Source organism: Euphorbia lathyris, chromosome 10, assembly GCF_963576675.1.
Source record: "Euphorbia lathyris chromosome 10, ddEupLath1.1, whole genome shotgun sequence".
NCBI lineage: Eukaryota > Viridiplantae > Streptophyta > Magnoliopsida > Malpighiales > Euphorbiaceae > Euphorbia > Euphorbia lathyris.
The window spans coordinates 53637347-53661967 of NC_088919.1; the positions used below are offsets into that span (position 1 = coordinate 53637347).

General features: G+C 39.6%; 1 non-coding gene across 1 annotated transcript; it reads left to right on the forward strand.

Moving 5' to 3' along the window:
• Positions 1–7175: 7175 nt before the first annotated feature.
• On the forward strand, positions 7176–7294 carry LOC136210158 (5S ribosomal RNA). The gene has a single exon (XR_010677866.1). It is a non-coding gene; the product is annotated as a 5S ribosomal RNA (ribosomal RNA).
• The last annotated feature ends 17327 nt before the right edge of the window (positions 7295–24621 follow it).

Sequence of the window (24621 nt, forward strand, 5' to 3'; positions counted from 1 at the left end):
ATTCTACCCTTCAAACACTCTTAATTGCTAGTATTAATATAGAGTGAAAAATCAGAGAAGGACAACATTCAAATCAAGTTTTATTAAACTAAACAATATTAGTTAAAGACGGCAGAAATTTGGTCTTAGGTGGATATTTACATATTTGTGGTCAAACTCTTTTTGGAACAAATTTTACTCCGGAACACGGTCAGTAACGGTCATTCCATTCAGATAATATTATATCATCTCAATTGTTGATATGGCATTAGTGGTGAAGCTCTTAGCTTAGTGGTTGAGAGCTTACTTATGCATTGGGAGATCATGGGTTCGAATCACATTCGGATCTGGTGGAGATTTTTCTTTCTTCTTTAATGTAAGCGCATTGTGCGTAATTTTACAAAAAAAAAATGTTGATATGGCATCAGCAGTGTAAAAGGATCACTTCTGATCCCGATTTATAGTAGAATTTCTTATTTATTTGGTTAAAAAAAGGGACTTAAAGGAAAAAGAAAAAAAAAACTTTCTAAGTAAACAAACACCGGAAATCAAAAAAACTTCTTGCACAAAAATTTTCAGCAAATAAAACGGGGCCTAATTCCAAGAGTTTTTCCATTAGTTCGCTTGTCAGATAGATGAACTGTAACAGAGATGCCACTTCGTTGTCTAACATGTAGTGAGAAAATCAATTAAATCAAAAGTTTAAGCTGATAGTTCAGGTTCAACAATAGTTTTTATTATTATTTCTGGCATATCCCTCTCACGGGAATGCTCCCTAAGCTTAAAACGTCTATAATACAGACTCATCTTATAATGTGTTGGAATTTAATTAACAAATAAATTGTCAAAATTCTCGACCACTTAGTTTAATAGGTTCTGATACCATATCTATCAATTAGTTAAACTAATAGTTACGATCCAAAAATAGCTTTTATTATTATCTTTGACACGCGAATAATCATTGAGTTTGAAACGTATACAACTCAAATTTATGTATACAACTCAAACTTATGTTACTATGTGTTGAAATTTAATCTAAAAAAATAAAGTTTTCAATATTCAAATCTTCGACCACTTAATCTAATAGGAGCAGATACCATATAAGACCCTATCATTCTCATATATTCAACAGTAAACCATATATGTTAAGACATATAAACTGATATTTGCTTATACTTAACTACAAATAATATAAACCAACCTTATTTAACCAATAGATTTTATTTAGAAATAATTTCTATTTATCATTATTTTTTTATAGATATACTTATATATTGCAAAAAAAAAACAACAATTGGGCGAACTAAAATCACAAAATCGGATATATTTGCAATTGATTTGCCATAAAAGAAGAAATAGTTAAAGAATTGAGTATAAATATGTGAATATCTGGAATTATAGGACCCATTGCATGAAAGACAAATAGAAATTAATTATGGACAAATCAAGAGCATGAATTATTAATGTAAGACAAAATATGAATCCTGATTCAAGTCTTCTTTGGTGTCATGTAATTGTCATAATTAAACACATCTATAATAATATATGGGATTAAGACATCTAATTGACTTGTAAATTATATATATTCACAATAGTTTTTAAAATTAATCCACCGTTATTTATTTGGCTCTTTTATGGAAAATACGAACTTACAAAAAAAATTATAATATTCTCAAATTATGGAATAAAATTGTGCTTATCGACTGTGAAAAATAAAAACACTGTAAAATTCTAAAGAATTATCATAATGATACCGATCTTACAGAAATAATTAAAGAGTAAATAAAATAAAATTATACTGGAAGTTTGACTAAACTTTGAACTTTGAAAATTGAAACTGAGAAAATAACTAAAAAATTTAAACGGCAGAAGTATAGAGAGAAATTGCTAGAGTTTTGCTCGAATGTGTGTTGAGATGTCTCTTTTTATCGTGATTTCTGTCGGTTATAGATGTTGGAGGTAATTTTCTCCTTCCTTCCATTAAGTCATGTTCTTCACATTCAGATTATGGCGTCGTGAGTAATTACTCCACCATCTGGTTCTCATGATCTCCATGATGGATTGACTCTGATATTTTCAAACTTTCCTACTTTTAAATTAGCTTACAGAATACACGTTAAAATAATAAATGACATCCTCGCTCCCTCTACATTTGCCTCGAGTCTCCCATGATGTTCACTCTAGGAAGTATGTTTCCACTGAGGTTCGGTTTACGAAAATATGTCTCACATGAAGTTTACTTTAGGAAGTAGGTTTCTCCTAAGGTTTACTCTAGGAAAATAGGTCTTCCATGAGGTTCACTCTAGGAAAATAAGTCTTCCCTGAAGTTCATTTTAGGAAAATACGTTTCCCCTTAAATTCACTTTAGGAAAATAGGTTTCCCTTGATGTCCACTCTAGAAAAATAAATCTCCCTTAAGACTCACTTTAAGAAAATAGGTCTCCCCTTAGGTTCATTCGAGAAAAATAGGTCTCTCTTGAAGTCCACTTTAGGAAGTAGGTTTCCTCTAAGATTCACACTAGGAAAATAAGTCCCCCAAGACCATCTTTAATTTTTTTTTTTTTTTTGAAATTCAGACCATCTTTAATGGTGGTATTTGGGTTGTAAGATTCACACTAGAAAAATAAGTCTCCAAGGACCATCTTTAATGGTGGTATTTGGGTTGTAACTTACCTATGTGGAGTAATAACCCACCACTAGAGTGGTTATAACCAAATAAAGTTTGTAACTTTATTTAGTAATAAGGTTTCGGCATCTCCCTAAAATCCAAATTTTTTATGATTTCAAGCCACAGAGGAGCCAGATCTGGCGCGTCAGGCTCTCTCTGCAGCTTTGAAAATTGCTAAAAAAGTTAGTTAAATTACATTTTAATCCTTGAATAATTACGGTTTTGGTACCTATAATTAATTGTTATTTTTTTATCTCATGAAAATTTAAAAGTAACAACCCCTCTAATGGGTTGTTACTAAACTTTGTCAGCAACCCACCAAAAACCACAACAGTTGTAACCAACCATTGTGGATGCTCTGAAGTTCACTCTAGGAAAATAAGTCTCCTCTGAGATTTATCTTATGAAGTAGGTTTCTCTTGAGGTTCACTTTAGAAGTCCCTCATGGTTTTCGTCAAGATATTTTCCGTAAAGTGCATCAAGAATGAAAAACAGTGCACCAGTAAACATAAACAAACAACTTTCCTAAAACGAAAGTTTTCTAAAAAATTCTTTTATAGTAAAGTTTTCTAAACAGTTTTAAGAAAAAGTTTTCAAAAAGAAAAGGTTTCTTTTAGGAAAAGTGTACAACATAATATGTATCAAGAAAACTTTAGTTTTGGTGCAAATAACCATGATTATAATTGGGAATTTAGATTATCATCTTTATTGTTGAGAACGTCTGCTATACACCGGGTGGAATGCATTCACCAATTAAAAAAGAGATTCATATTAATTTACGAGAGATGATTGACATTAAAAAATAAAAGGTTCTGATATATAAGCATTTAACAAGTTAGTATATTTACATTAATTATTGCATTGAATACAATAAAACACATTAGTGTAAATATTAAAAATACACAATAGCATTTAATTTATTCAAACGTTCAATGCGATAATAAATATAAATATTTGAAATATATAAAAATATACTAAGCTATTAAATGTTTATATACAGCCCTAAAACTGCATAATATGAGATTTAATCATTTATTATTTAAACTAAGAATAAAATTTATTATTTCTAGTTAATATATATTAAACAGTATTTTTAAGTTAAATCTTCAATTAGTGAAATTTAATGGCAAACGTCGGATAATTAAACACAGCCGGCAGATGTAACTAATCAAATTCATAATTAGAAAACAAATTTTATGAGTTTATTCCATATGCAAACAAATGCAACATTACAAGAGTTTTAAAGTCAACTATTCTTATTATTTATTTAATTCCAAGATAGAATAAATAATTATAATTAAGTCCACTTAATAATACAATTCCAAAGATTTTTCACTTTCACATACAATTTTATTAGCTAACAAGCAAGATAACAAGATTTAATCCAAGCAAGAAAAACCCAACCACACAAACACAAAGGGAACAATTCCAAAATCAATCTTAGGGTCCGTTTGTTTTATCTACTGTTTGTTGTTGTTGTTTGTTGTTGCTGTTTGCTGTTGGAAAATGCTGCTTTTCCAAAAAGCAGAGATTCTCTGCTTTTATAAAAGGCTGTTTTTTTGTAACACCCTGGTCCAATACCATGTAGATATTGTCCGCTCTGGCCCAATTCCAACACATTGGGCCTCACGGTTTTAAAACGCGTCTGCGTGTATTGGATTCACATCTTACTAATAAGCCCCAATCACTCCCTCTCCATTTCTGATGTGGGATTCAAATCATTCCTGCTCCCATCGCCATCCCTTAGGGCCGCTCCTTGCTCAGGCCTTCTACCCCGGCGCCACCCTCTCCGGACCGGGTCGTTACATTTTTAAATGTGAAAGGCAAACATGAGGTTACTAACCAAACACCTAATGCTGCTTTTCAGATTTAAAAGGCAAACATTAGGTCACTAACCAAACACTTAAAACTCTCCATTTTGAAATGAAAAGGCAACCAGGAGCATGAAAAGGAGCAAACAAACACCCCCTTATTTGTCTTTTATATCAGTTAAAACATTGAATTGGTTCTTAATTATATCAAGTTTGAGGTTTAGGTTATGCTTACTTTGTTTTTGACAAAGTAAGTCTTACTTTGTTTTTTCTACCATTGGATGGTGATGACATTTGACAAAGTAAGCTAATCCAATGATAGAAAAAACAAAGTAAAGCTTACTTTGTTAAAAACAAAGTAACCATAGAAGGCACCCAAGTTTGATTTGCAGAATGGAAAATTAAGTAAGAAGTTTATGCGGTTCAATTTTACTTACATCCACTAAAGAAAAACAAACGCAGGGCTAGTCCGAAGTCTCGAGGGTGTTAAATCCTCTGGTCGCTGGCTCCGGGATTGGATCCACTGAGGAAGAATAAGGGTAGAGCTAGTCCAGAGTCTCGAGGGTGTTAAATCCTCCGGCCGCTGAGGAGTGGTCGTATTGCCTTCTAGTAGCTTTCTTTATTAGTTATGTTGATGTAGTTGTAGTACTATTTTATAATTCCAATATAGTTAGGTTGGTTTGAAATGTATGCAGTCATGGATTCAAATTCGTTAAAGCTCTTTTCTGTAAAACTTTTATTGTCCTAAACCTTAAAAGACAAGAAGGCCCTCTTAGGGTTACATCACACGAAACAAACATAGGATACTAAAAGGAAAAAAGGGGATAAATAACATTTGGGTTAATAACCCCAAATAGCAAAACAGTAAAAAGTGAGGGGCAAAACAATAATAATCAAAATCTGGACAGAAAATCAGCATTGTCCTTCAAATGATCGGAGTGCAGATTTTAGAGCCACACACCGTGCCAACTAACCCACACGTCGTGTGAGTAAAGTGACACGCCGAGTGGAAAAGTGGCTCGTCGTGTGGGTGAGGTTCTGCTCATTCTTCGTGCGAGAGTCATTTTACCCCAATCCCATCAATAGCCTCACACGACGTACCTGATTGGCACGCCGTGTGAGGTTCATTTCCTCCTTGGTCTCTCTTTGCTCCAACTTACTCTTCTTTCACTCCATCACACGGACTCGTGTCGGAAATGCCCTCATCAACAAATTTATCGATAATCAGTTTTGTGCATTTTGGCAGGTTTTTTATAATTGTTTCAATAGCATAGTAAACATCTTATGCCATTTTTATGATTATTTGTATGTGGCAGATTTCAATATTGGTATTTTGACATGTTTGTAAATATATTAGTAACAAAATAAATATTTTAGATATAATAAATTTTTAAAAAGTCCGATATAATAATTAAATAACTAGTCAATTTAGGATAAATCAATCTATATAAATCCTATATTAGGTGGGATTAAATTGATCTCGTTTAAAAATATTAAAAATAAATTAGCACTATTTCGTTTGTTACGGGTAAAATCGAGCTTCCAAAAATCTGTAGTATTTCATTTTATGTCCGCGATTACAAAACTTTTTCTTTCATTTTAATGTGATAGAAATTTTGATGAAAAATGTTAAGTAGCAATGAGTTAATAAATAGGATTTTGGGAGTGACCGTGGATATTTTTCACCCAAAAAGTCCACTTACATCCAATAAACATTTTCTAGATTTCTCTAATTAATAAAGTATTAAGTGTTGAATCCATTCTCAATTTTAGAGAGAAATAAAGACTTTTATGTAGAAGTTGTTGTTAGACAAACGTAATTCTGTCTTAAGAATGTTAGACAAACGATTACGTCTGTTTTAAAAATGATAACATAGAGATATTATCCCAAGGACCAGTATCCGTCCATATCAGGCTTCACCATCTGCACAAATATTCAAGGGTCAAAACTTAAAACTAGATGAACAAGTAAAAATAAAAGGCAACTTACCTGTTCTATCTCCCTAACAGGTCTGGCGGACCTCATGGCATCCGCCATAAGCTTAGGGCCTCCAGTGGATATAGGCTTCCTCCTTTTTAATGGCGGCTCGATCACTGTTCCCGCAGGGCGTTTTCCAGTATCCGTTTGAGGATTCGCCACTTGATCTTTCCTACGTGCTTCAGCCTCTAAAAACTTCCTACGCTTCTCTGCAATAGCGTGATTGGCCTTAGATAAACCCCTGCCAAAGAAAACATTGAAGTAATCAAAGTTCAAGAAGGAATAAAAGTTACCTTGGTCAAATTGCGTAATCTTGGAGTAAATGAATTGCTCCCCCTCTCGGCGAATCAACGGAATATCGCTCATCATGAAGGCTAAAGCGTCTGCGTATGTCCATGCATCCGCCTTGATCTTCTTCATGAGCTCCGCCACCACTTCATCACTATCGGTCAATATTCGCATATCGCCCGCCATGTGTAGAGGCTTGGGATTCCAAAACGAGGGAAAACCCAGTGATTCGCCCTCTTTTATCTTCACATAGAAGAATTTCTCATCCCAGCAATGGACATTGGACATTTTGTCACTGAAGGGCGAATATACTCCGAATTTGGCGAAGGTAAGATAGGATTCATACTTCCGTTTCGAGGGTTTATGGAAAGCTCTAAAAACACGACCCGTGTATACCACTCCTAAATTTGAGGCGAGGTAGCAGTCTAAAGCAATATCCAACCAACCGTTGGGGTGCGATCATACCAGCACTAATGCACCGGATCCAATCAGAACTCCGAAGTTAAACGTGCTTGGGCGAGAGTAGTACTAAGATGGGTGACCTCTTGGGAAGTCCTCGTGTTGCACCCCCAAACCTTTCTGATAACATAGAGATATTATCCCAAGGACTAAAAGGGATATTCACCTCAATAACGCCGCGTATTGATCCCCGAAGGGGAGCCGACAGGCGGATCTCCACGGATCTACTCGGAGAGATCCGCTGGCGGACCTATGAGGCGAATCTCTTCATTCACCTGATTCGCCACTGTAACGGCTGGTCGCCGACTCGGCCATAAAGATCATTAATGGCGGTTACAAGTTATCTTTAACCTGGCGGTTAGCTAATTGATAACTTATTAATGATCTCTATGGCCGAGTCGGCGACCAGCCGTTACAGTGGCGAATCAGGTGAATGAAGAGATTCGCCTCATAGGTCCGCCAGCGGATCTCTCCGAGTAGATCCGTGGAGATCCGTCTGCCGGCTCCCCTTCGGGGATCAATACGCGGCGTTCTTGAGGTGAATATCCCTTTTAGTCCTTGGGATAATATCTCTATGTTATCAAAAAATGTTAGATGTGATTAACCAAAAAAACAAAACAAACACAGAAAAATAGATGAACAATAAAATAAGAAATTAAAATGAAAGAGTTAGACAAATCTGAGACCTGTATTAGCAGTTTCCTTAAGACAGATATAGTCGCTATTGACGATCTCTCCCAGGATACAACAGATTACGCAAGCGAACTCAAACCGTGTGTAGCCTAGTTATCACCGGAGTAGGAAAACAATACATTATGAACAGACTGATACTAGGAAAAATTCAGAGAATATTTTTCTGACCATTTAACAACTTATTGTGAATTTGACAATCCTTTCTATATAAATAGAACTCAAAAGGATATGTCTTTTCACGAACGAACACGACTGTTCACGTACGAACACGACTGTACACAACGGACACGACTGTTCATGAAAAGAGGTATTTGTTGGTATATAAATTAATATATAATTTTATTCAAAATTTTCCAACAGTTGTGTCCAATTGCCCCTTTCTACCATCCACATGAGGCTTGGGGCTCTGTTCCCGATCACAGAAATCACGCCTATTAGGTGTAGGTTCTGTTAGGTTTGATTTCAAGTTTAATAATTAGTAAATTTAATTTTATAGATACAAAAAAGTATTTAATATATTTTAATTAGTAGAGTTATTAAAATTAATATGTAATAAATAAGTTAAGGATTACTACAGTTAGCAGGAGCGAAGATAGAGGCCCCGCGCCCTTCCGGCCACCGGAACCACCATGACCACAAGTAGTTTCGGCCCCCTATCTCGATAAAATTTAAGGTTGTGGTGATTCAGGCCCCTCTGTTTCCAAGAAATTTATCTCAGATGCTATATTAGTACCACAAAATTGGCTCAAGTCCCGTTAAGTCCTTTCTAAATCCAAAATTTCAATTTGTTTGGACATGTCAGGCCCTCTCTAAGTACAAATTTCTAATTTTTTTTATCTGTTAGGTCCTCATTAAATCCAAATTTCTAATTTTTTTGACATGTTAGGCCTTTTGTAAATCTAAATTTCTAATTTTTTCACCTATTGGGCTCTCTCTGTATTCACCACTATTTATAAATATCTTCCTTCATCCTTTCTCTTGCACAATTTAATCAGGTGGTTAAACATGAAAGCTCTTATCTTCCTTTTTTATTCTATCATCTTTCGTATTCTCATATCTATATCTCTCTAATCTAGATTGCGACTTTTACAAGGAAGGTAGATATGACGAATGCAATAAAAGGGTAGATTTGACGTTTATAAGGACTTGAGAGTAACTCCATCTCTCGCTAGATCTGTCGAAATCCTAGAGGGTTGTGGAGCTTGAAGAGGGAAGAAAAAGATAACAACTCCAACTTTTTCAATAGTAGATGTATTTTTAATTTTTTTTTTTGCTCCTGTACATGTACTTCCACTCCACTAATAATAGCATCCACCCGATCTTTTGTTAAAATGTAATGTTGGCGTTTCATGTTTTATTAATTATTTTCAATTTTGAATTGAATGTGTCTTTAGAATTGATTGGGTTGAGCATGTATTTTGAATTTGATTTTCTATCGTAAGTTTATAATCATGATGCTCTTCATCGGCTTAAGAATCCGGTTTGTATATTATAGTTAGTTCTTTTTTAATACTATCAAGTATTTTATATCTAAATAGTTAACAAATCAGATAATTCTTTCTATTATTTCAGGGTCCGAGTCTCACTTTTACCGTTATTCATGGAAGGGTATTCCTTTTTATTAATGATATATACATTACTTTGATTATCAATAAATTCGGTTAGTTTTATCTAAAAAAGAAAAAAAAAAGTATTACATTGAGTGTGGAATATTTGTATGATTTTGACTATTCTTTTTTGTCCCATTGATCCTTTGACTTCCTTTATCCAAATTAACATGTGTAATTATTTGACCACCGCAAAAATTAAATGAATGGAAATTTTTGTTACCTTTTCTTCTGTTTTTCAGAACTCAAATTATTCTGAAATACATTAAATTTGGTCCGAATTTTGATCCATTATTTTATTTCTTCTCTTTTTTTTTTTTTGATAATTTATTTTGATCCAAATTATTCTCAAATTATTTCTTCTTTTTTTCTTTATTGTCTTGTTTCGATTTATTTCAGTTTCTCATTACTCGTTAATTAATTGTTAATTTTTTTTGGTAAGAAGAGAAGAAAAAAAACAAACAAACAAAAACCTAACCCGGAATCAGTCTAGGAAGACTGACCTCAATCCTATCCTCAAGAAGAGAAGGTAGGAACGTTAATTAATTGTTAATTCACATTTGCTTTTGGATGTTTTTCTTTTCTCATATTTGAGTGAATTCTAGCATTTTTTTTATGTATATATGAAAAAATTAAGTCTAGTAATTTTTCTTGAGGAAAGAAATGTTTTCCAATATTTGGAAAATATCAAAATCGAGAATTGTCAAATTATTTAACTAACTATTGAAATTTAATAAAATTGTAATATGAATGGAAGGTTTTTTTTAATCTCAAATCAAAGTTTTAATAACTAGATTTCTAAAATTTGGATTTGGATAATTTCAAATTGAGTTTCAAATTCAAATATTTTTTTTTGGTAGAAAAGGAAAGGAAAGCAAAGCAAAACAAGTAACTACACCGGGATTAGCCTAGGAAAGCTAACCCAAATCCTATCCTCTAAAAGAAGAGGAGAAAGAGCGATAGGGGGAACGGTAAGGGTAGAAACACCTAACACCCCCTCATGGCCTGCCGCCGCCAAGTGATCTGCAACACGGTTCTGCTCCCGGAAAATGTGGCTGAACTCAAGGATATCAAATGAGGGGCTAAGCCTCTTAATAGCTTTAATAAGGTTGCGGCTATGAAGACCCATGGTATGACTACCCAAAATCATATTGATGGCCTCCAAGTTATCTGACTCCACAGAAAGCCTCTTAACACCCAGCCTAATCGCCAGCTGGATCCCAGAGAGAATGCCCCAGAGCTCCGCAGAGAAGGAAGAACCCAAACCCAAATTATGGGTAAACCCAGAAAGTCAGGCGCCTCCCGCATCCCTAAGAACACCTCCGGCAACAATCTTACCATTACTGAGGCAGGAACCATCAGTATTCAGCTTCACAACCCCCTCTCTCGGCCTGCTCCAGCTCACGAGGTGGACATCACTACTCGGGGAAGATCTGGCAAGGGACTCACCTTTGAAACTATCAATAATAGAGGAGAGTTTCTTCAAGAAGAACTCAGCTAAGTTAGGCAAAAGCACAGCTTTATTATCAAAAATCTCCTCGTTCCTCCATTTCCACACTTGATGACAGATAATGGCAAAGAAAATGTTCCCATGCTCCATATAAGACAATAACTTTCCCCTAATACCATCTGAGAACCAGTCGTTCACAGAATGGGACATGAAGGAAGAGAAAGTATGATGAGGGAGAATTTTCTTCCAAACCTCTTCACTCTTAGGGCAATCTCTAAGAGCGTGGCACAACGATTCAACATGGCCTCTACATCTACCGCAAGCTCCAGAGGTCGCCAAATGCCTTCTGTATCTATATGAGTTAGTAAGTAACCTGTCTTTAACGCCCAGCCACAGGAAGCTCCTCATGCGGTAGGGGATTTTAAGGGACCAAATGGTCTTCCAAATATCCGAGGGATTATCAGTCCTGTTAAGGGAAAAAGCTTCAAAGGCAGATTTGCAAGAATAGACTCCATTGTTAGTCAGCACCCAGCAATGCTTATCCATGTCTTCCTCTTGATTACTCACCTTCACTCCTATAATTCTAAGGAGAGTCTCAAGGCTAAAGAAAGAATCAAATTTAGGCCAAACCCAGTCCCCTTCAGAGTCCACCACATCGGCTAACCTCCAGTTTTGGATATCACTAGGCGGGGGGAAGTGCATCAAATACAAATATTATAAGTATTAATGATAAAATTAATTATTAAATTATTTATTTATTAAATAATTAAATACAACTTTTCATTGAGTTACATGAGTGGGGTTTAGAGAAAAAAATTGGGGTAAGTAGACTAACTATTTACAATCTTAGTAATAAGTAGACTAACTATTTACAATTATTTAATACTTTAAAAAAATTCTTAAAGTGACAAGTACTTGAAAACTAAAAGTGGTTTTAGCATCAAATAAAACGGTGAAACTGTAAGTAAATACAATTGTAAGAATGTCTCTCTATTGAGGAGTTTTTCTTTGTAAGATAGTTTCTTATGTTCTTCTCTTTCTCGTTCGACATGGATTCAAGTTGGTATTGGCTTGGTGACAGGAGATGACAATATACGGTCATGAAAGGCTACAAAATCCTCTCTACCCAAGCTCATAATCAACAATTTGATAATTCAGGTGTCTGGAGAAAAGTGTGGAAATTAGTTGTTCCTCCTAGAGTTAAAGATTTAATTTGGCGCTTGATCTCTTCTTATCTTCCAACTAGAACAACTCTTAGAACCTGACATGTTCAAGTCTCAGAGGTTTGCACTCTATGTGGTCTCTTTGATGAAATGCTTATCATGTTCTTATTGAGTAACTCTTCTTCGTCAGTAGGAGTAATTTTCACCGCAACCACTTTTTTTTATCTCGGCAGAACCATGTCATACCTATTAGCCTATTGCTTCTACTGTCCCCATCTCGACAGCTTGTTGGTTACCCATGTTCCTGGTTCGCCTATTTGTAATATCGATGATGTTGTGTTTCCATTATCTCAACATTTTAGATATGATTTCATCTTGAGAAACTCTGCTAGGCTTCCTTACACTTCTAAAGTGTTAACTGTGGAAGGTCTTGGTGTGAGTGAATCTTTAAGCTGGTTGAAGGCAAATGAGTTTCAAGATGTCACGCTTCAATCAGATTCCCAACTTTTAGTTCAAGCTATCAATGATCAGGAGGATTCGATCTCTATGTTTGATTTAATTGTTAATGACTGTAAAGCTCTTGTAAGGGCTATTCATAATTGTTGTGTTCAATTTGTTAGTCGATCTGCGAATCATGTAGCTCCTACCTTTAGCTAGGGCGACTATTCTAAGTTAGATTGTGGAGTTTGATGTGTTGTTCCTCCTACTTTTCTTGTTTCTGTTTTGAACTGTGTATATGATAAAAGTAGAATAAAAATTTATAAATGATAAAAAAATCAGAAAAGAAGTTATGTAACTGTAAAATAAAAATCAAAACTGATTTTATATGTATTTTTCTAAAAAAAGTGAAGGGCTCCACCAAATATGGATTCTTTTTAAAATTCGAATAAAACAATGATATTTTTCTCAGTAAACCAAAAGGTTTATAAGGGCCCATGACATGAGTGTTGGGCTCTTATAATTTTGCTCCAAGAGGTGAGATTGATGGGATTTGAACTAATGGCCTCTTACACTAAAGCATATAACTTAAATTAACTCAACTATTTTGAAATGTTGAAATAATATTACATATGATAAAAAAACAATATTAGAAGGGCTAAAAGGGGACGGAACCACTAGTACTCAAGGTTGGAGCCAGAAGCGCTCCAGCCCTCTCAAGCTCTAGGCTGCTCCACCCCTACCATCAAAAACCATCTTCTTCCAAGAGTTTTTGGACGAGTCAAAGGGTGATGACCCGCGAAGCCAAACCGGGCCGAATTCATTACACGGGCCCAGCCCATACTTAGATCCATGGTCTAAGATGGGATGGGACCCGAATAGAGGAAGCGGGTGAAGTGAGTAACCGCCCCGAATTCCTAAATAGAGCACTAAAACTCCCACTCAGGACAAACGATACCACGTTTGTTGCCACGAAAGCCACGAGAGGGGGCATGACCTAAAAAGGAGTAACCGCCCTCGGAACATGGCCTGGAAGGGGTAACCGCCCTCGGCGGTTACTTAAGAACACTTATAAAAAGCCCTAAGGCCAGAGGGGGAAAGGTACATTCACATTTTTCCCACAATACTATTGTCAATTTACCAACCCTCCTACAAAAACTGACTTGATCGTCGGAGAGTTTTCCCGGAGATCCTGTCTCCGGTTCTGTTTTGCAGGTAACTACGGCGGAGATCATCAAATCGGATCCAGCAAGTTATCATTGGTGCGGTGAAGGTGGACCTTTTTTACCAACATTTGGTTAAAGGTACACAAAAAACATGTCAGAACCATCACGAACGACCGGCGTTACAACCAGAGCCACTAGTATGAACTCAAGGGGTCCACGGATTGCGAATTCGCAACCTGCAAGTACGCAGCCTGTGGTGCCTAGCTCGTCAAGCCCTTCGGGACAATTGAGTCCCTTATTGGAGGTTCAAGTGCAAAATGAAATGGAGATGTCCAATAGCGATTTCGTACAAATGGCAGGACAAGTCTTGGCTTCAAATATGAGCCAAGCGGCGGGGGATCGAATGATTAGTTTGTTAACCGCAATGGCCGATCATAATACCGCTGTGGCGGCTGCTCCTCAACAACCTGTTGTTGTCTCCACATAACCAGCGACTACTACCGCCATATCTGCGCTTCCGCAGTCATCTCGAGAGCTAACCCAGATAGGTCAGAGTAGTCGCATGAACCCACGCAGCCATCCAAGCAACTACTCGTACCACGATCTTAGTATGACGATCCATCCGACCTGGCAAACATCCCAACCGACATTGGGAATGCCAGGAATCCTTCCACTACAACACACGGAACCCTTGGTTAACGGGCATTCAGAATTAATGGCGGCTGGGGCGAATACGTTTGGGCAGGAGCACACCTGGAACTTTGATCCTATAACCGGATGACGGCTAGAACCACGGCGAGAACAAATCTCAACATCAATTGGCGGGTGGATGCCACCTAGAGTTCACCAGCAGCGGATGGAAGAGGTTCGGCGAATACCCAATCTTGAGTTGGAAGATCAACTACGGAACATGATGGAGCGAATGGGGTACACGCCTAGGGCGAGAGCAGAGGTGCAGAGTGATTCGCCTTTTGCTCCGTCGTTGCGAGAATTTATACCAGATCACAGGATAAAGGCCCCGGCGATACCTAAATACTATGGGGATCCTAATTCTGATCCTGAGGCTCATGTCAGGAACTACAGAGAATTAATGGATGTTGCGGGAGTGAGTGAAAGTATAATTTGCAGATTATTCTCGACCACTTTGGGCGGAGCGGCATCTGATTGGTTTCGGTCTTTACATGCTGAATCTATTCACAACTGGAATCAATACAGTCGTGATTTCTGTGCCAAGTTCGTGGGCTGTAAAGCGGCAGATGTGACGGATAGGCAACTGAAGGAGATCAAACAGAGGAACTATAATTCCCTAAGGGAATTTGTTGTCGCATTCAACGATATTCTGGTGCGGTTGCAGAACCCGGATATCGTGAGCATCCGCAACATCATGGCGGATGGAACCACGGATTGGAGCATGCGGGAGGAAATCATTCGCAACAAGCCGCGCACAGTGGCTGAACTCATGAAGATAGCAAAGGAATTCATGGAAGTGGACGATGTCAACAGAGAACATAGAGCTCAAACCCGGGGGGAGAGAGATGCTGCTAGATCCACTTCGGACAATCGACGCCAGACCCAGTCCAAGGGTAATTTTGTTCGCAGAGGCGATCGCTCCTTTCAAGGGGGAGGATATCAAACACCATTGAATACCACTCGCCAGGAGGTGTTACTTTGGATCGAAAAGAACCCCCTGAAGAAGGATGTGCAGTTCCCCGAGGCGAAAGGCCGAACTAGTTTGGGGCGATATCCTAACAAATATTGCAGGTTCCACAGATTGAACGGCCATGACACGAACGATTGCTATGAACTGAAGAAGGAAATAGAAAGGCTGATTGAGAGGGGCAAGCTAGGCCAATTCGTAAGAAAAGAAATGATTGATGAGAAAACAACGCTCCCGCATGAGGGAGAAGCAAGGCCCGAAAAGAAACAGAAGAAAGGGGTGATAAACATGATAGCTGGCGGGATCTATGAGCCGCCAATAAAAAGGGCTCGCCGTGAACAGTGAAAAAGCAACACGCATAGGGGGGATGCCCTCAATTACTCATTTGCGCGAATCACGGAGCCGCATGCGGGTGCTTTGGTGATTACGATGGCTGTAGAAGGATGGGACGTCAAGCGGGTCCTTATTGATACTGGCAGTTCTTGTAATGTTATTACTCGGACTGCATTCAACAAGTTGGGAATTAATGACGAGCGAGTGGAACATACATTCATGGATGTAACTGGTTTTGGAGGTCAATCGTCTCAAACAAGTGGACAAGTGGTGTTGGAAGCAGAAATGGGCGATAAGAATCTAAAATGGCGAGGTGATCTAGAATTCGCAATTGTTGATCTCCCGTTGGCCTACAACATAATTCTGGGGCGTCCGTTCCTATCGGAAACGGAATCGCTCATCTCAATGAAGCACTTGACATTACATTTGCCAACACACCAAGGGCGAGTCATAGTTGAAGGTGATCAACTTGTATCTCAACAAGCCTATACATTGTCACTTGAACCAAAGCCAGGTGAAGAGGATAAAGTTGATGAGAAGTTGCCGGCAGAAGCATTAGGAGAAACAGAACTATTCGCCATCTCAAATGACAAGAATGTACTAATAGCGGCAGGACTCCCCGAGGAAACAAAGAAAGCCATTACCGAGGTGTTGATCCAATGCGAGTCGGCATTCGCCGCTCCGAATGAAGTGCTGAAAGGGATAAGTCCAGATATAGCAACCCATCATTTGAATGTGGACAAAGGTGCAACCCCAGTGCGACAGAAAAAGAGAGGACACGCTCCAGAGCGGTAGAAGGCGATTGAAAAAGCTGTGGCGGATTTGCTAAAATCAGATGCAATTCGAGAAGTCACCTATCCGGAGTGGCTAGCCAATGTGGTGCTAGTCAAAAAGCCAAATGGAACGTACAGAATGTGTGTCGACTTCAAGGATCTGAATAAAGCTTGTCCGAAGGATATGTATCCGCTACCTAACATTGATATATTGGTAGATGGAACTGCAGGATTTGAAGCTTTATCGTTCACCGACGTGAAATCCAGTTACCACCAGATACCCATGGAGAAGGCGGATGAAATCAAAACATCATTCATAACTCATCAGGCGACTTATTGCTTCAAGGTGATGCCCTTCGGATTGAAAAACGCAGGAGCAACATACCAGAGGATGATGAACAAGATATTTTCAGACAAGTCAGGCGAGAACCTCTCAATCTACGTAGATGACATGATCATCAAAAGCAAGAAGATGCGAGACCACCCGCAGGATATCAAAGAAATCCTGGAAGTGCTAATCAAATATGGCCTCAAGTTGAACCCAGAAAAATGCACGTTCGGAGCAAGGGCAGGAAAATTCCTGGGTTTCATTGTTAGTGGCAAGGGAGTTGAGGCGAATCCTGAGAAGGTTAAAGCAGTAATGGAGATGAAAACTCCGAGGAACGTAAGAGAAGTACAAAGACTAAATGGGCGGTTGGTGGCATTAGGGCGATTCATATCATGCTCGGCTAGAAGATGTCTACCTTTCTACAATGCCATCAAAAAATCTAAGTCCTTTGAATGGACGCCAGATTGTCAAGAGGCATTTGAGGGTATAAAGCGACTGCTATGCTATCCGCCCTTAATGAGCAGGCCGGAGGACGGAGAAGATTTATTTCTTTACGTATCCATCACCAGTATGGCGATATGCACTGTAATGGTGCGAGAAGAAGAGGGCCAATAATATCCAGTGTACTATGTGAGCAAGGTCTTGAAGGATGCAGAACTTCGGTATTCGAAGTTGGACAAAATGGCTCTCGCGGTGATAACCACGGCGGCTAGGCTAAAACCATACTTTCAGGCGCATACTATCATTGTGAGAACCGGAATTCCAATGCGAAAGGTACTGCAGAAACCTGACGCATCCGGCCGATTAAGGGAATGGTCAATTCGCCTGGGGGAATTCGATATTCGCTACGAAGGAAGACCAGCACTAAAGGGTCAAGTACTTACCGATTTCGTGAATGAATTCACGTGGGATGAAGATGAACGTCCAAAGGCACAAAAAGAAGAGTGGAGCATGTTCACAGATGGGGCATTATCCACAGATGGGGCTGGACTGGGAGTCGTCATCAAAGGCCCGGAGGTTATTCGCCTGTACTATGCGACAAAGTTAACTTTCAAAACTACCAATAATGCCGCAGAGTATGAAGCAATGATATGCGGATTGAAGCTGCTTAATGAACTTACGCCAGAAAGAGTGGTGATCTACAGCGATTCTAAACTCATGATAAATCAGATCACAAAAAACTATCTGGTGAAACAAGAAGATCTGGTCAAATACCATCAGATAGTCGGCAGATTGACGCAGGAGTTAACACACAAGGGAGTCGTCTGGGAAATGGTGCATGTTCCAAGAGGCCAAAACACAAAGGCTGATGAATTGGCAAAAGCAGCGGCGAGTAGAGAACCATGGAATCAAAAAGCATGCAATTTGGAGATAAGATCCGCACCGGCATTTGAAGTCGATCAGATTATGGTCAATGAAGAGCTGGAAGATGATGAAGATTGGCGGATACCTATCCGCCAATATCTGGAGCAGGGAGATTTGCCAGATGACAAAAGCCTAGCCAGAAAGCTAATTGGACAATCAGCGAGATACTCAATTCGAGATGGAACTTTGTATCGAAAATCATATACATGTCCATGGTTGAAATGTGTTAGCCGCAATGAAGGAGACTACGTACTGCGAGAACTCCATGAAGGAATGTGCGGCGCACATGAAGCATCCGCGGCGTTGGCAAGAAAGGTCAAGTTAATGGGATACTATTGGCCAAAGGTGATGGAGGATTCCCAGAAGATGGTAGCGGAATGTCACAGCTGTCAAATCCATGCGAATGAAAAGCACGTTCCCGAAGCCGAACAAATCTCTATAATGACGACATGGCCATTCGCAACATGGGGAATCGATATAGTGGGTCCATTCCCAGAAACGACAAAGAAAAGGAAGTACTTGGTAGTCGCAGTTGACCACTTCAGCAAATGGGTAGAAGCGGAGGCAGTAACCGCTCAAACACCTGAACGAATGATCGAGTTCTTACGAGAGAACATTATCATGCGATTTGGAATCCCGCAAAAGCTTATAACTGACAACGGCACCCAGTTCAACTGTGTCAAGTTCAAAGCATACTGCGAAAGCATGGGGATCAAGAATCATTTTTCTTCCGTAAACCATCCCCAATCGAATGGTATGACAGAGGTTACCAACAGGGCCATAATTCAAGGTATCAAGAAGCGGCTAGGTGATAAAAAAATAGGTTGGGCGGATGAGATACCCCATATGTTATGGGCATACAGAACTTCTGTAAAAGCAGCAACTGGCGAAACACCTTTCTCGCTGGTTTATGGAGCCGAAGCAGTCCTACCTGTTGAAATCAAGTCGCCTACAGATCGAATAATTTATTATTGCGACACACAAAATCCTATCAACATTAGAGATGCATTGGATTCTGTTGAAGAACGAAGAGAAAAAGCTTACATGCGAATGGCACTGTACCGCAATAGAATCAAGAAATATCATGACAGAAGGGTGCGAAAAGTGATAATCAACGAGAACGACTTGGTCTTGAAAAAAGCGGACAAAATACAATCCAGAGATGGCAAAGGCAAATTAGGCGTCAACTGGATCGGACCATACAGAGTATCCAAGAAGCTGGGACCATCAACTTTTGAAATAGAAGAAATGAGCGGAAAAAAGCTCCCGCGCACCTGGAATCTAGAAAATCTGCGCCTATATAAACGGGCCGGGTAGTTCAGGGAAATGACGAGTACTCTTTTTCCTTTTATGAGTTTTTCCCACTGGGTTTTCTGATAAAAGGTTTTAATGAGGCTTTGATCCCGCACATTTCATATACCAATGTAACAAAAAGTCTTTTCTTTTATCAATAAAGATGTTCAATTGTTGCATACGGCGTTTGAGTGCGGATCCTTTTTAGGACAACCACTTCAGTGTGTTATCTACAAACAAAAGGCGGGTAAATCGCGCAAAAATCTTATGGTTAAACTTAAAAACACATGAATGTGTTGCCTATTAAGAAAGGCGGATGCATGATTACGCATCACTCGCAAAAACCTTATGGTTGAACTTAAAAACACATAAATGTGTTGCCTCTTAAAGAAAGGCGGATGCATGATTACGCATCACTCGCAAAACCTTATAATTAACCTTATGATTATATTATTTTCGAAAGAAAAATTATAAGATAAGGCATAAAATTAAGCGAATTAACGAGTACTCAAAAAATTGCAAAAAGGGTCTGGCCACCCTAGCGGAAACGAAATTAAACTATGAGGAAATACAAATATGGAGTCGGCAAAAGGGCAAGGGTCACGTATGAAAACAAAGGGCAATAAGGAATAAAGCAACAATCGCACGTATAGGTAAAGCGGCAAGCAAAAGAAAATATATATATACGGGCAGTTTGTTACATACAACAGTCCAGATATAAATCAAACTATGCTACAGCTTCCTCTCCTTCACCCCTATGGCCCTCCTCGCCTTCAACGGCTCCCTCATCTCCTCCAGTGGGCGGATCTGCTTCAAGCGAATCCTCAACCCTCGAATCAGTAACCGCTTCAGAGGGCGGTACCTCTTGCTCAGGCTGAGAAAGGTCTTGTGGTGCCTCTTTTTCCACGTTCTGAGTAGGGATCTCGCAGCTAATTGGAGGGTTCTGAAAACTCTGCCAATCTAAGAAGAGTACCTCATCCATATCAGCATCCTCGGCTTCCAGCTTGTCCCACTTCTCAGTTAGATCTTTTTCGGGGATGGGAACCTTGGGGCGGCTAAGTACTCGATCTGGATGCCCATGCTCATAAGCAGCATGAATTCGCTCCCCATACCAATTGATGTGAGCACCATCTTTGGCTAGAATCTCCTCAGCTTTCTTCTTTTGCATCTCCAGAGCCTCCTTGGATGAATTTAGATCATCAAGGACCTTTTGCAGCTCGTTGGACTTAGCCTGGAGGGATCTGAGAGCTTCCTCCTTCTCACTCATAACCTTCTGACAAGCGCCTTCAAGAGCCTTTACCTTCCCTTGGACATCATCATAAAGCGACTTCTGAGTCGCCAATTCAGTACCAAGGTTCTCCAACTCTTTAGCGCGTTCAGCGTCCCTTAGGAGAGCACCCTCCGCGAAGTTAATAATCTGCATAAAAGATGATTCGCAGATAATAAGAGCGGATAGAAATGTGCGGTTACTACAAATGCAAGATCCTTGAAAGAGAATATCACAAGTAACAATATACCTCTATGGCCCGCTTCTCAATCCCCTCCATAGCAGTAGGAAGCGGCACTTGCTCTCGCACGCGGGAAGCAGAGGGGAGTCGCCCAAGGACATTGCATATGGAAGAAACAATGTCCCTACACGAGAAGCTCATAGCCATGCCAAAGGTCCTAGTCCACCACCCGCTGATATCGGGAATTGGCTGCGAATGCATAAGGAGAAAGATCAGGAGAACAACAGATAACTCTTAAGGAAAAATTAACAACATAAAAAAGGGGAATAGATCAATATACCTCGTGGATTGGTGTACTGCTTTTTCCTTTGGACGAGGCGGATACAGGTGTACCGCCAACAGTGAGGGACACAGAAGCGTTTTTCTTTCTAGGACGAGAAGACTCTGTATCCGCAGTATTCTTCCGCTTCCTAGTTAAGGGAAGGTCCTCGGAAGCAGAAGCTGGACCTTGTGAAACGGAGGCCCTTGCGGGAGAAGCCGCCTCGATAGAAGTAATCGCCCCTCCAGGAGAATTCGCCCCTGCGACTGAAGTGTTTCCCTCCATTCGCCTCTTCCTTCTCGCTAGGGCTTTAGCCTCCCGATCTGCAGCGAGTTGAGATAAAGGATCACCCCTGCAAAGGGTTAAAAGAAATCATCAACTTGGAAATAAAAAGTACCTTGTACAAAAACGCGATAAGGGATATAGACAACGTGATCCCCCTCGCGATAGGCAATCGCCACTCGGCTCCTTAGCATGTGGAAAGCCTGATCATATATCCATACAAAGGGAGGAGTACCCTTCAAAAACTTGATCACAGCGGATTCTTCCTCGCTGGGGTAACCGAAGTTCAAACTCTTTACATTTGGTCGGCCCCAACGGCGAAGGAAGTTCGGATTCCCTTCGTGAAACTTGATGAAGAAATAAGATCGGTCCCACTCGCGGATTTTGTTCAGCTTCTCGTTAAAACCATAGTAACCGCTCTGACGGATGAAAGTAAAATACCCCGCCGAACTTTTGAAATGATGAAGCTTGGAGAAGATTTTGAGCGAGAAGGGAACCTCCAGACAATCCGCCAGAAATTTGTCCAGAGTTAAATCGGCCCATCCATTGGGATGCAACTGACCGGGTGCAATTCGGTAACCGCCAAGGACGGAGGCAACCTCATCCGCCAGCGGATACGTGAAGCCGCAGATGATCTGGGCGACGAAAATGGTGAAATACCCCTTTGGGTAGTCGCCCGGTCCTTTATCCTCCCCAGGAATAAGGATTTCGAGGCCTTGGAGCCAAGGATACTGCCCCCGAAAATCGTCAATTGTCTCTTGACAAACTAGACTTCCCGACCTGTCCTTCTTCGGTAATAAACGGGGGGTTGGGACAGGTGGCGGAATCAACTTTTTAGGGTCAAAACCTAGGCCCTCATCGGTTGTATTCGCCAGGTGGAGGAAGTCGGCGGGATGAGAATCAGACCCAGGAGAGCTGGTTGAAGCTTCATCAACCATCTCCTCGACCTCATGGGAGACCTCGCGGACGTAATTTTCGTCGAATGGTGCGAAGTCGAGGTCAGGGTTCGACATATTGATGAAGGAAAATGAACAGAAGCAAAGAATCGAGCGAGGTACAAATTCTGGAAAGGAACACTTACATATGAAAGACGACACAGAGAAGAACGGACGCAAAAAGGTTGATGCCGGAAGAGAAACGACGCAAAAGGTGGATGCCGGAAAAGAAACGACGGGAAAGGGAAAGTCACAATTTTTGAATTTTGAAAATCCAGACAAAAACGAAGAGTCTCCTATAAAAAAGACCCTAAAGGGCTCTTGCCAAACTAAGGGGGAGGCATGTGATGACCCGTGAAGCCAAACCGGGCCGAATTCATTACACGGGCCCAGCCCATACTTAGATCCATGGTCTAAGATGGGATGGGACCCGAATAGAGGAAGCGGGTGAAGTGAGTAACCGCCCCGAATTCCTAAATGGAGCACTAAAACTCCCACTCAGGACAAACGATACCACGTTTGTTGCCACGAAAGCCACGAGAGGGGGCATGACCTAAAAAGGAGTAACCGCCCTCGGAACATGGCCTGGAAGGGGTAACCGCCCTCGGCGGTTACTTAAGAACACTTATAAAAATCCCTAAGGCCAGAGGGGGAAAGGTACATTCACATTTTTCCCACAATACTATTGTCAATTTACCAACCCTCCTACAAAAACTGACTTGATCGTCAGAGAGTTTTTCCGGAGATCCTGTCTCCGGTTCTGTTTTGCAGGTAACTACGGCGGAGATCATCAAATCGGATCCAGCAAGTTATCAAAGGGTTAGTGGACCTTCTCTAACTCCTTATTGGTATGTTATAGTTAGTAATTAATGGTTGAGATATATTAAATATGACATATCAAGTTGAAATCCAACTTGAGAAGATACAAAGCCATAAATTTTTGGTGTTTTGTTATTACTTTTACATTTTTATTTTTTTAGTCATTTCTGTAGATACCTTTTGCTTATTAATTCACTTCAAACAGTAAAATAAAAGTGTTTGATTACGATTGAGAAGCAAATGCTTATAGCAAATAAGGAGCACATCACACTTTTATCTTGACAATAGTAGTATAAAAAAGGTAACGAATAAGTAAATATTAAATTAGAGAAGAAAAGCAAAGAGATTACCTTAGCAGGCTAAAAATTGGCCTAGACAGAAGATTCAGCAACAGTCTGAATGGGAGCATGAGAAACAACAATTACTTTCACCTCAGACGAATGAACTCTCTTGGAGGGTGGAGAATCATAAGGCTTGCCAACAATGGAAAAAACAACTCGATCCTCGACCCACAGTTCTACTTGTTGGTTCATAACTGCAAACCGTCCTTGCATAATTTTGATCCATGTGGAAAGGAGAAAAGGGGGAAATTAAAAGCCAACAACCAAAATATACCTAAAAGGGGCTCAACAAAAGCAATGATTTGGACCCGCATCCCAAAAAAATCAAACGACGTCTAGAAAGATATGCTCTCAAAACTTCAAAGCAAGCCCACAAGTATCGTGGAAAATTTATAAATGGTTAACAAAATATGACTCCTCAATATTAAGGGCCTTAGGGGGTCCCTTACCTTTCTTTAGTGCAAAACCTTAAAATAGTAGGAAAGTTAAGAGGTATCTTGGGGTCAATTTGTAGAAGAAAATAAAATTTCTTCCAAGTCTATGTAATATGAACTTTATCATCTCGAAAGGCATTGATATTGTGACTGGAAACCTGAAAAAATGTGATGTGAAGCTCACAAAATTCACGAGCTAGATAGTAGAAGTAATTAAAAAGACAAGGGTTCAGAGACCACTCTGTGCTTTTGCACATCCATTATAAACATACCAAATCCACCGATGACAAAGGGGTGAATTTGAGTGAGATATAAAAGATGGTTGTGAAGCATTGAATCCATGGGCCCATTAGGGTAGGAAAACTCATTGCAGGTCTTATCAACATAAATAGTGAAAGAGTTGGATGCCGATGACAAAGGTCCTGTCTCCAAAGAAGAGTGAGCGAAATTAATGGAACGAATCTAGCGCGAAGTTCAATAAATTGCAATGAGGTATATGAAGAATGCATATTGAAGGCCTTTAAATGTTCACTAAAGGTTTGAGGGTTTCCCTTGTTAATTAATCCTCACCAACCCTTTAACAACTTCGTCTAA